The 12,497-nt window shown below is 44.9% G+C and overlaps 5 non-coding genes across 5 annotated transcripts; all 5 read right to left on the minus strand.

The window, feature by feature from the left end:
• trnad-guc (transfer RNA aspartic acid (anticodon GUC)) lies at window positions 1–72 on the minus strand. Its single transcript has one exon. It is a non-coding gene; the product is annotated as a tRNA-Asp (tRNA).
• A 1,588-nt stretch (window positions 73–1,660) lies between these two features.
• Window positions 1,661–1,732, minus strand: trnad-guc (transfer RNA aspartic acid (anticodon GUC)). The gene has a single exon. It is a non-coding gene; the product is annotated as a tRNA-Asp (tRNA).
• Window positions 1,733–5,242: 3,510 nt separating this feature from the next.
• On the minus strand, window positions 5,243–5,314 carry trnad-guc (transfer RNA aspartic acid (anticodon GUC)). The gene has a single exon. It is a non-coding gene; the product is annotated as a tRNA-Asp (tRNA).
• A 4,021-nt stretch (window positions 5,315–9,335) lies between these two features.
• On the minus strand, window positions 9,336–9,407 carry trnad-guc (transfer RNA aspartic acid (anticodon GUC)). The gene has a single exon. It is a non-coding gene; the product is annotated as a tRNA-Asp (tRNA).
• Window positions 9,408–12,061: 2,654 nt separating this feature from the next.
• On the minus strand, window positions 12,062–12,133 carry trnad-guc (transfer RNA aspartic acid (anticodon GUC)). Its single transcript has one exon. It is a non-coding gene; the product is annotated as a tRNA-Asp (tRNA).
• Between the last annotated feature and the right edge of the window lie 364 nt (window positions 12,134–12,497).

Here is a 12,497-nt window from a genome sequence, read left to right on the forward strand (position 1 = left end):
CTCCCCATCGGGGAATTGAACCCCGGTCTCCCACGTGACAGGCGGGGATACTAACCACTATACTAACAAGGAACTATGGTTTGGCGCGACACGCTTGGCCAACTGAGGGTGTCTGCGCTTCTGAAAACACTCCATTTACTGAAGATGCTCGATTTGTCTGTGAAATCAGTAAAATCGCGGCAACTCAATACCATGTGGAAAGGAAGATCGTCCCATGTTAATTTTGGAAGACTGGATGCAGGATCACCCAAATTCTTCCGCGTGTATTGAGCTGTAAATATTGAGGCGGTTGTTCACTTCAGACCCTGACATCTGCACGCGGTCTCCCGCGTGACAAGCGGGGATACTAACCACTATACTAACAAGGAACTATGGTTTGGCGTGACACGCTTGGCCAACTGAGGGAGTCTGCGCTTCTGAAATCACTCCATTTACTGAAGATGCTCGATTTGTCTGTGAAATCAGTAAAATCGCGGCAACTCAATACCATGTGGAAAGGAAGATCGTCCCATGTTAATTTTGGAAGACTGGATGCAGGATCACCCAAACTCTTCCGCGTGTATTGAGCTGTAAATATTGAGGCGGTTGTTCACTTCAGACCCTGACATCTGCAGGCGGGCTAATGGCAGCAATATTCACGCGATCAGTTCCAGTGGCATGAGATTCCGCAAAAATTAGATCGGAAATTATGTTTGGCTCCATATAAAGTAAAAACGATTTCAATTAACCTGTTGCCTAAACAGGGCCACTACTTATATAGTCAGCAAGCAACATTATACATCAGACTTTTGTGCAAATGAGGAGATGTGTATTTTTGCTTTTCCCAGAAAACATATTGAATTAAACTGTCTTGTTCACGATCACGACACAGTATGAAGAGAGATGGGATCGGCAGGTTCCAAAATCACGAATCACGTCGACGCTGGTTACATTCGTGTCAGAAGTGTGTCGGCCAAGGGCACAGTGTCTGAGGGACTGGGTCTGCGTGGGGCAATTATGATATTCAGTACACTGTCAATGAGATTTCGTTCCCCTTTACTTCGTAACAATAGACAGAGTAGTGAAGCAAAGAAGACATGAAAGACAAATTCAGGAACCACGGTTCAGAAGGGTCCACTATGCGTCACTTTACAAGACATTTCTTGGAATGAGGCTGATGCGTGTTGGGAGATGATCCGGTTCATCAAATTTATACATTTTGTGTCCAGTTTTTGCATTTTCATCGCGGTTCGAAGGCCGTTGTTTAATATCGCGGGGTGCAGGTCATCTGTATCGGCGAATCTGTTCCTAACCAGTAGCTGAGAGTCACTGTCCGATCCTGCATGATTGTCTTATTATTCACGAGTTGGTTGTGTTGACCGTTGGAGAAATCTCTTTTAATGGTATCGTTTTTGCGAGTGCATATCGTGTGCGACAAATGGCGCATGTTGAAGGCAGCGTTTTTCTTTTACAGGGGCAAATATGGGAAATGAAGAAGGTAATGTGTCCGTTTCGCTGACCCACGCATTGCACAGAAATATTTGTGCGGGCGGTTTTGATGAGCGGTCTCAATTCCGCACTGTTGATTGCATCTCTGGGGCGGTGTGTCTTGGCGGATTCGACAGCCGATGTACCAATTCTAAAAAATCATTGCAAATTTTTTTCTGGTAAGATAGAAACTCTCCCCGTCGGGGAATTGAACCCCGGTCTCCCGCGTGACAGGCGGGGATACTAACCACTATACTAACGAGGAACTTCTGCTTGGCGAGATACGCTTGGCCAACTGAGGGTTTCTGCGCATCTGAAATCACTCCATTTACTGAAGATGCTCGATTTGTCTATGAAATCAGTAAAATCGCGGCAACTCAATACCATGTGGAAAGGCAGATCGTCCCATGTTAATTTTGGAAGACTGGATGCAGGATCACCCAAACACTTCCACGTGTATTGAGCTGTAAATATTGAGGCTGTTGTTCACTTCAGACCCTGCCATCTGCAGGTGGGCTAATGGCAGCAATATTCACGCGATCAGTTGCAGTGGCACGAGATTCCGCAAAAATTAGATCGGAAATTATGTTTGGCTCCATGTAAAGTAAAAACGATTTCAAGTAACCAGTTGCCTAAAGAGGGCCACTACTTATATAGTCAGCAAGCAACATTATACATCAGACTTTTGTGCAAATCAGGAGATGTGTATTTTTGCTTTTCCCAGAAAACACATTGAATTAAACTGTCTTGTTCACCATCAGGACACAGTATGAAGAGAGATGGGATCGGCAGGTTCCAAAATCACGAATCACGTCGACGATGGTTACATTCGTGTCAGAAGTGTGTCGGCCCAGCGCACAGTGTCTGAGGGACTGGGTCTGCGTGGGGCAATTATGATATTCAGTACACTGTCAATGAGATTTCGTTCCCCTTTACTTCGTAATAATAGACAGAGTAGTGAAGCAAAGAAGACATGAAAGACAAATTCAGGAACCACGGTTCAGAAGGGTCCACTATGCGTCACTTTACAAGACATTTCTTGGAATGAGGCTGATGCGTGTTGAGAGATGATCCGGTTCATCAAATTTATACATTTTGTGTCCAGTTTTTGCATTTTCATCGCGATTCGAAGGTCGTTGTTTAATATCGCGGGGTGCAGGTCATCTGTATCGGCGAATCTGTTCCTAACCAGTAGCTGCGAGTCACTGTCCGATCCTGCTTGATTGTCTTATTATTCACGAGTTGGTTGAGTTGACCGTTGGAGAAATCTCTTTGAATTGTATCGTTTTTGCGAGTGAATATCGTGTGCGACAAACGGCGCATGTTGAAGGCAGCGTTTTTCTTTTACAGGGGCAAATATGGGAAATGAAGAAGGTAATGTGTACGTTTCGCTGACCCACGCATTGCACAGAAATATTGATGCGGGCGGTTTTGATGAGCGGTCTCAATTCCGCACTTTTGATTGCATCTCTGGGGCGGTGTGCCTTGGCGGATTCGACTTCCGATGTACCAATTCTAAAAAACCATTCCCAACTTTCAGGGATCTATGTACATGGACACCTAGATCCCTCTGCTCATCCACACTTTCAAGAACTTTACCATTAGCCAAATATTCCGCATTCCTGTTATTCCTTCCAAAGTGAATCACCTCACACTTCTCTACATTAAACTCCATTTGCCACCTCTCGGCCCAGCTCTGCAGCTTATCTATATCCCTCTGTAATCTACTACATCCTTCCACACTATCGACAACACCACCGACTTTAGTATCGTCTGCAAATTTACTCACTCACCCTTCTGCGCCTTCCTCTAGGTCATTGATAAAAATGACAAACAGCAACGGCCCCAGAACAGATCCTTGTGGTACTCCACTTGTGACTGTACTCCATTCTGAACATTTCCCATCAACCACCATCCTCTGTCTTCTTTCAGCTAGCCAATTTCTGATCCACATCTCTAAATCACCCTCAATCCCCAGCCTCCGTATTTTTTGCAATAGCCTACCGTGGGGAACATTATCAAACGCTTTGCTGAAATCCATATACACCACATCAACTGCTCTACCCTCGTCTACCTGTTCAGTCACCTTCTCAAAGAACTCAATAAGGTTTGTGAGGCATGACCTACCCTTCACAAAGCCATGCTGACTATCCCTGATCATATTATTCCTATCTAGATGATTATAAATCTTGTCTCTTATAATCCCCTCCAAGACTTTACCCACTACAGACGTGAGGCTCACCGGCCTATAGTTGCCGGGGTTGTCTCTGCTCCCCTTTTTGAACAAAGGGACCACATTTGCTGTCCTCCAGTCCTCTGGCACTATTCCTGTAGCCAATGATGACATAAAAATCAAAGCCAAAGGTCCAGCAATCTCTTCCCTGGCCTCCCATAGAATCCTAGGATAAATCCCATCAGGTCCCGGGGACTTATCTATTTTCAGCCTGTCCAGAATTGCTAACACCTCTTCCCTACGTACCTCAATGCCATCTATTCTATTAGCCTGGGGCTCAGCATTCTCCTCCACAACATTATCTTTTTCCTGAGTGAATACTGACGAAAAATATTCATTTAGTATCTCGCCTATCTCTTCAGAGTCCACACACAATTTCCCATCCCTGTCCTTGACTGGTCCTACTCTTTCCCTAGTCATTCGCTTATTCCTGACATACCTATAGAAAGCTTTTGGGTTTTCCTTGATCCTTCCTGCCAAATACTTCTCATGTCCCCTCCTTGCTCGTCTTAGCTCTCTCTTTAGATCCTTCCTCGCTACCTTGTAACTATCCATCGCCCCAACCGAAACTTCACACTTCATCTTCACATAGGCCTCCTTCTTCCTCTTAACAAGAGATTCCACTTCCTTGGTAAACCACGGTTCCCTCGCTCGACGCCTTCCTCCCTGTCTGACCGGTACATACTTATCAAGAACACGCAGTAGCTGATCCTTGAACAAGCCCCACTTATCCAGTGTGCCCAACACTTGCAGCCTACTTCTCCACCTTATCCCCCCCAAGTCACGTCTAATGGCATCATAATTTCCCTTCCCCCAGCTATAACTCTTGCCCTGCGGTGTATACTTATCCCTTTCCATCATTAACGTAAACGTCACCGAATTGTGGTCACTGTCTCCAAAGTGCTCTCCTACCTCCAAATCCAACACCTGGCCTGGTTCATTACCCAAAACCAAATCCATGAAAGACAAATTCAGGAACCACGGTTCAGAAGGGCCCACTATGCGTCACTTTACAAGACATTTCTTGGAATGAGGCTGATGCGTGTTGGGAGATGATCCGGTTCATCAAATTTATACATTTTGTGTCCAGTTTTTGCATTTTCATCGCGGTTCGAAGGCCGTTGTTTAATATCGCGGGGTGCAGGTCATCTGTATCGGCGAATGTGTTCCTAACCAGTCGCTGAGAGTCACTGTCCGATCCTGCTTGATTGTCTTATTATTCACGAGTTGGTTGAGTTGTCCGTTGGAGAAATCTCTTTGAATTGTATCATTTTTGCGAGTGCATATCGTGTGCGACAAATGGCGCATGTTGAAGGCAGCATTTTTCTTATACAGGGGCAAATATGGGAAATGAAGAAGGTAATGTGTCCGTTTCGCTGACCCATGCATTGCACAGAAATATAGGTGCAGGCGGTTTTGATGAGCGGTCTCAATTCCGCACTGTTGATTGCACCTCTGGGGCGGTGTGTCTTGGCGGATACGACAGCCGATGTACCAATTCTAAAAAACCATTCCCAATTTTGTTCTGGTAAGGTACAAACTCTCCCCGTCGGGGAATTGAACCCCGGTCTCCCACGTGACAGGCGGGGATACTAACCACTATACTAACGAGGAACTTCGGTTTGGCAAGATACGCTTGGCCAACTGAGGGAGTCTGCGCTTCTGAAATCACTCCATTTACTGAAGATGCTCGATTTGTCTGTGAAATCAGTAAAATCGCGGCAACTCAATACCATGTGGAAAGGAAGATCGTCCCATGTTAATTTTGGAAGACTGGATGCAGGATCACCCAAACACTTCCACGTGTATTGAGCTGTAAATATTGAGGCTGTTGTTCACTTCAGACCCTGACATCTGCAGGTGGGCTAATGGCAGCAATATTCACGCGATCAGTTCCAGTGGCATGAAATTTTGCAAAAATTAGATCGGAAATTATGTTTGGCTCCATATAAAGTAAAAACAATTTCAATTAACCTGTTGTCTAAACAGGGCCACTACTTATGTAGTCAGCAAGCAACATTATACATCAGACTTTTGTGCAAATGAGGAGATGTGTATTTTTGCTTTTCCCAGAAAACACATTGAATTAAACAGTCTTGATCACGATCACGACACAGTATGAAGAGAGATGGGATCGGCAGGTTCCAAAATCACGAATCACGTCGACGCTGGTTACATTCGTGTCAGAAGTGTGTCGGCCAAGGGCACAGTGTCTGAGGGACTGGGTCTGCCTGGGGCAATTATGATATTCAGTACACTGTCGATGAGATTTTGTTCCCCTTTACTTCGTAATAATAGACAGAGTAGTGAAGCAAAGAAGACATGAAAGACAAATTCAGGAACCACGGTTCAGAAGGGTCCACTATGCGTCACTTTACAAGACATTTCTTGGAATGAGGCTGATGCGTGTTGAGAGATGATCCGGTTCATCAAATTTATACATTTTGTGTCCAGTTTTTGCATTTTCATCGCGGTTCGAAGGCCGTTGTTTAATATCGCGGGGTGCAGGTCATCTGTATCGGCGAATGTGTTCCTAACCAGTAGCTGAGAGTCACTGTCCGATCCTGCTTGATTGTCTTATTATTCACGAGTTGGTTGAGTTGACCGTTGGAGAAATCTCTTTGAATTGTATCATTTTTGCGAGTGCATATCGTGTGCGACAAATGGCGCATGTTGAAGGCAGCGTTTTTCTTTCACAGGGTCAAATACGGGAAATGAAGAAGGTAATGTGTCTGTTTCGCCGACCCACGCATTGCACAGAAATAATGGTGCAGGCGGTTTTGAAGAGCGGTCTCAATTCCGCACTGTTGATTGTATCTCTGGGGCGGTGTCCCTTGGCGGATTCGACAGCCGATGTACCGATTCTAAAAATTCTCTCCCAATTTTTTTCTGCTAAGGTACAAACTCTCCCCGTCGGGGAATTGAACCCCAGTCTCCCGCGTGACAGGCGGGGATACTAACCATTAGTATACTAACGAGGAACTTCGGTTTGGCGAGACACGCTGGGCCAACTGAGGGTTTCTGCTCTTCTGAAATCACTCCATTTACTGAAGATGCTCTTTTTGTCTGTGAAATCAGTAAAATCGCGGCAACTCAATACCATGTGGAAAGGAAGATCGTCCCATGTTAATTTTGGAAGACTGGATGCAGGATCACCCAAACACTTCCGCGTGTATTGAGCTGTAAATATTGAGGCGGTTGTTCACTTCAGACCCTGACATCTGCAGGCGGGCTAATGGCAGTAATATTCACGCGATCAGTTCCAGTGGCATGAGATTCCAAAAAATTAGATAGGAAATTATGTTTGGCTCCATGTAAAGTAAAAACGATTTCAATTAACCAGTTGCCTAAACAGGGCCACTACTTATATAGTCAGCAAGCAACATTATACATCAGACTTTTGTGCAAATCAGGAGATGTGTATTTTTGCTTTTCCCAGAAAACACATTGAATTAAACTGTCTTGTTCACCATCACGACACAGTATGAAGATAGATGGGATCGGCAGGTTCCAAAATCACGAATCACGTTGATGATGGTTACATTCGTGTCAGAAGTGTGTCGGCCCAGGGCACAGTGTCTGAGGGACTGGGTCTGCGTGGGGCAATTATGATATTCAGTACACTGTCAATGAGATTTCGTTCCCCTTTACTTCGGAATAATAGACAGAGTAGTGAAGCAAAGAAGACATGAAAGACAAATTCAGGAACCACGGTTCAGAAGGGTCCACTATGCGTCACTTTACAAGACATTTCTTGGAATGAGGCTGATGCGTGTTGAGAGATTATCCGTTTCATCAAATTTATACATTTTGTGTCCAGTTTTTGCATTTTCATCGCGGTTCGAAGGTCGTAGTTTAATATCGCGGAGTGCAGGTCAACTGTATCGGCGAATCTGTTCCTAACCAGTAGCTGCGAGTCACTGTCCGATCCTGCTTGATTGTCTTATTATTCACGAGTTGGTTGAGTTGACCGTTGGAGAAATCTCTTTGAATTGTATCGTTTTTGCGAGTGCATATCGTGTGCGACAAATGGCGCATGTTGAAGGCAGCGTTTTTCTTTCACAGGGTCAAATACGGGAAATGAAGAAGGTAATGTGTCTGTTTCGCCGACCCACGCATTGCACAGAAATAATGGTGCAGGCGGTTTTGAAGAGCGGTCTCAATTCCGCACTGTTGATTGTATCTCTGGGGCGGTGTGCCTTGGCGGATTCGACAGCCGATGTACCGATTCTAAAAAATCTCTCCCCATTTTTTTCTGCTAAGGTACAAACTCTCCCCGTCGGGGAATTGAACCCCAGTCTCCCGCGTGACAGGCAGGGATACTAACCACTATACTAACGAGGAACTTTGGTTTGGTAAGACACGCTGGGCCAACTGAGGGTTTCTGCTCTTCTGAAATCACTCCATTTACTGAAGATGCTCGATTTGTCTGTGAAATCAGTAAAATCGCGGCAACTCAATACCATGTGGAAAGGAAGATCGTCCCATGTTAATTTTGGAAGACTGGATGCAGGATCACCCAAACACTTCCGCGTGTATTGAGCTGTAAATATTGAGGCGGTTGTTCACTTCAGACCCTGACATCTGCAGGCGGGCTAATGGCAGTAATATTCACGCGATCAGTTCCAGTGGCATGAGATTCCAAAAAATTAGATAGGAAATTATGTTTGGCTCCATGTAAAGTAAAAACGATTTCAATTAACCAGTTGCCTAAACAGGGCCACTACTTATATAGTCAGCAAGCAACATTATACATCAGACTTTTGTGCAAATCAGGAGATGTGTATTTTTGCTTTTCCCAGAAAACACATTGAATTAAACTGTCTTGTTCACCATCACGACACAGTATGAAGAGAGATGGAATCGGCAAGTTCCAAAATCACGAATCACGTCGACGCTGGTTACATTCGTGTCAGAAGTGTGTCGGCCCAGGGCACAGTGTCTGCGGGACTGGGTCTGCGTGGGGCAATTATGATATTCAGTACACTGTCAATGAGATTTCGTTCCCCTTTACTTCGTAATAATAGACAGAGTAGTGAAGCAAAGAAGACATGAAAGACAAATTCAGGAACCACGGTTCAGAAGGGTCCACTATGCGTCACTTTACAAGACATTTCTTGGAATGAGGCTGATGCGTGTTGAGAGATGATCCGGTTCATCAAATTTATACATTTTGTGTCCAGTTTTTGCATTTTCATCGCGGTTCGAAGGTCGTTGTTTAATATCACGGGGTGCAGGTCAACTGTATCGGCGAATGTGTTCCTAACCAGCAGCTGCGAGTCACTGTCCGATCCTGCTTGATTGTCTTATTATTCACGAGTTGGTTGAGTTGACCGTTGGAGAAATCTCTTTGAATTGTATCGTTTTTGCGAGTGCATATCGTGTGCGTCAAATGGCGCATGTTGAAGGCAGCATTTTTCTTTTACAGGGGCAAATACGGGAAATGAAGAAGGTAATGTGTCTGTTTCGCCGACCCACGCATTGCACAGAAATATTGGTGCGGGCGGTTTTGAAGAGCGGTCTCAATTCCGCACTGTTGATTGCATCTCTGGGGCGGTATTCCTTGGCGGATTCGACAGCCGATGTACCGATTCTAAAAAACCTCTCCCAATTTTTTTCTGGTAAGGTACAAACTCTCCCCGTCGGGGAATTGAACCCCAGTCTCCCGCGTGACAGGCGGGGATACTAACCACTATACTAACGAGGAACTTCAATTTGGTAAGCCACGCTTGGCCAACTGAGGGTTTCTGCGCCTCTGAAATCGCTCCATTTACTGAAGATGCTCGATTTGTCTGTGAAATCAGTAAAATCGCGGCAACTCAATACCATGTGGAAAGGAAGATCGTCCCATGTTAATTTTGAAAGACTGGATGCAGGATCACCCAAACACTTCCACGTGTATTGAGCTGTAAATATTGAGGCGGTTGTTCATTTCAGACCCTGACATCTGCAGGCGGGCTAATGGCAGCAATATTCACGTGATCAGTTGCAGTGGCATGAGATTCCAAAAAATTAGATCGGAAATTATGTTTGGCTCCATGCAAAGTAAAAACAATTTCAATTAACCAGTTGCCTAAACAGGGCCACTACTTATATAGTCAGCAAGCAACATTATACATCAGACTTTTGTGCAAATCAGGAGATGTGTATTTTTGCTTTTCCCAGAAAACACATTGAATTAAACTGTCTTGTTCACCATCACGACACAGTATGAAGAGAGATGGGATCGGCAGGCTCCAAAATCACGAATCACGTTGACGATGGTTACATTCGTGTCAGAAGTGTGTCGGCCCAGGGCACAGTGTCTGAGGGACTGGGTCTGCGTGGGGCAATTATCATATTCAGTACACTGTCAATGAGATTTCGTTCCCCTTTACTTCGGAATAATAGACAGAGTAGTGAAGCAAAGAAGACATGAAAGACAAATTCAGGAACCACGGTTCAGAAGGGTCCACTATGCGTCACTTTACAAGACATTTCTTGGAATGAGGCTGATGCGTGTTGAGAGATTATCCGTTTCATCAAATTTATACATTTTGTGTCCAGTTTTTGCATTTTCATCGCGGTTCGAAGGCCGTTGTTTAATATCGCGGAGTGCAGGTCAACTGTATCGGCGAATCTGTTCCTAACCAGTAGCTGCGAGTCACTGTCCGATCCTGCTTGATTGTCTTATTATTCACGAGTTGGTTGAGTTGACCGTTGGAGAAATCTCTTTGAATTGTATCGTTTTTGCGAGTGCATATCGTGTGCGACAAATGGCGCATGTTGAAGGCAGCGTTTTTCTTTCACAGGGTCAAATACGGGAAATGAAGAAGGTAATGTGTCTGTTTCGCCGACCCACGCATTGCACAGAAATAATGGTGCAGGCGGTTTTGAAGAGCGGTCTCAATTCCGCACTGTTGATTGTATCTCTGGGGCAGTGTGCCTTAGCGGATTCGACAGCCGATGTACCGATTCTAAAAAATCTCTCCCAATTTTTTTCTGCTAAGGTACAAACTCTCCCCGTCGGGGAATTGAACCCCAGTCTCCCACGTGACAGGCAGGGATACTAACCACTATACTAACGAGGAACTTTGGTTTGGCGAGACACGCTGGGCCAACTGAGGGTTTCTGCTCTTCTGAAATCACTCCATTTACTGAAGATGCTCGATTTGTCTGTGAAATCAGTAAAATCGCGGCAACTCAATACCATGTGGAAAGGAAGATCGTCCCATGTTAATTTTGGAAGACTGGATGCAGGATCACCCAAACACTTCCGCGTGTATTGAGCTGTAAATATTGAGGCGGTTGTTCACTTCAGACCCTGACATCTGCAGGCGGGCTAATGGCAGTAATATTCACGCGATCAGTTCCAGTGGCATGAGATTCCAAAAAATTAGATAGGAAATTATGTTTGGCTCCATGTAAAGTAAAAACGATTTCAATTAACCAGTTGCCTAAACAGGGCCACTACTTATATAGTCAGCAAGCAACATTATACATCAGACTTTTGTGCAAATGAGGAGATGTGTATTTTTGCTTTTCCCAGAAAACACATTGAATTAAACTGTCTTGTTCATCATCACGACACAGTATGAAGAGAGATGGAATCGGCAAGTTCCAAAATCACGAATCACGTCGACGCTGGTTACATTCGTGTCAGAAGTGTGTCGGCCCAGGGCACAGTGTCTGCGGGACTGGGTCTGCGTGGGGCAATTATGATATTCAGTACACTGTCAATGAGATTTCGTTCCCCTTTACTTCGTAAAAATAGACAGAGTAGTGAAGCAAAGAAGACATGAAAGACAAATTCAGGAACCACGGTTCAGAAGGGTCCACTATGCGCCACTTTACAAGACATTTCTTGGAATGAGGCTGATGCGTGTTGAGAGATGATCCGGTTCATCAAATTTATACATTTTGTGTACAGTTTTTGCATTTTCATCGCGGTTCGAAGGTCGTTGTTTAATATCGCGGGGTGCAGGTCAACTGTATCGGCGAATCTGTTCCTAACCAGTAGCTGCGAGTCACTGTCCGATCCTGCTTGATTGTCTTATTATTCACGAGTTGGTTGAGTTGACCGTTGGAGAAATCTCTTTGAATTGTATCGTTTTTGCGAGTGCATATCGTGTGCGACAAATGGCGCATGTTGAAGGCAGCGTTTTTCTTTTACAGGGTCAAATACGGGAAATGAAGAAGGTAATGTGTCTGTTTCGCCGACCCACGCATTGCACAGAAATAATGGTGCAGGCGGTTTTGAAGAGCGGTCTCAATTCCGCACTGTTGATTGTATCTCTGGGGCGGTGTGCCTTGGCGGATTCGACAGCCGATGTACCAATTCTAAAACATCACTCACAATTTTTTTCTGGTGAGGTAAAAACTCTCCCCGTCGGGGAATTGAACCCCGGTCTCCCGCGTGACAGGCGGGGATACTAACCACTATACTAACGAGGAACGTCGGTTTGGCGAGACACGCTTGGCCAACTGAGGGTTTCTGCGCCTCTGAAATCACTCCATTTACTGAAGATGCTCGATTTGTCTGTGAAATCAGTAAAATCGCGGCAACTCAATACCATGTGGAAAGGAAGATCGTCCCATGTTAATTTTGGAAGACTGGATGCAGGATCACCCAAACACTTCCGCGTGTATAGAGCTGTAAATATTGAGGCGGTTGTTCACTTCAGACCCTGACATCTGCAGGCGGGCGAATGGCAGCAATATTCACGCGATCAGTTCCAGTGGCATGAGATTCCGCAAAAATTATATCGGAAATTATGTTTGGCTCCATGTAAAGTAAAAACAATTTCAATTAACCAGT

Source organism: Scyliorhinus torazame, chromosome 25 (assembly GCF_047496885.1).
Source record: "Scyliorhinus torazame isolate Kashiwa2021f chromosome 25, sScyTor2.1, whole genome shotgun sequence".
Lineage (NCBI taxonomy): Eukaryota > Metazoa > Chordata > Chondrichthyes > Carcharhiniformes > Scyliorhinidae > Scyliorhinus > Scyliorhinus torazame.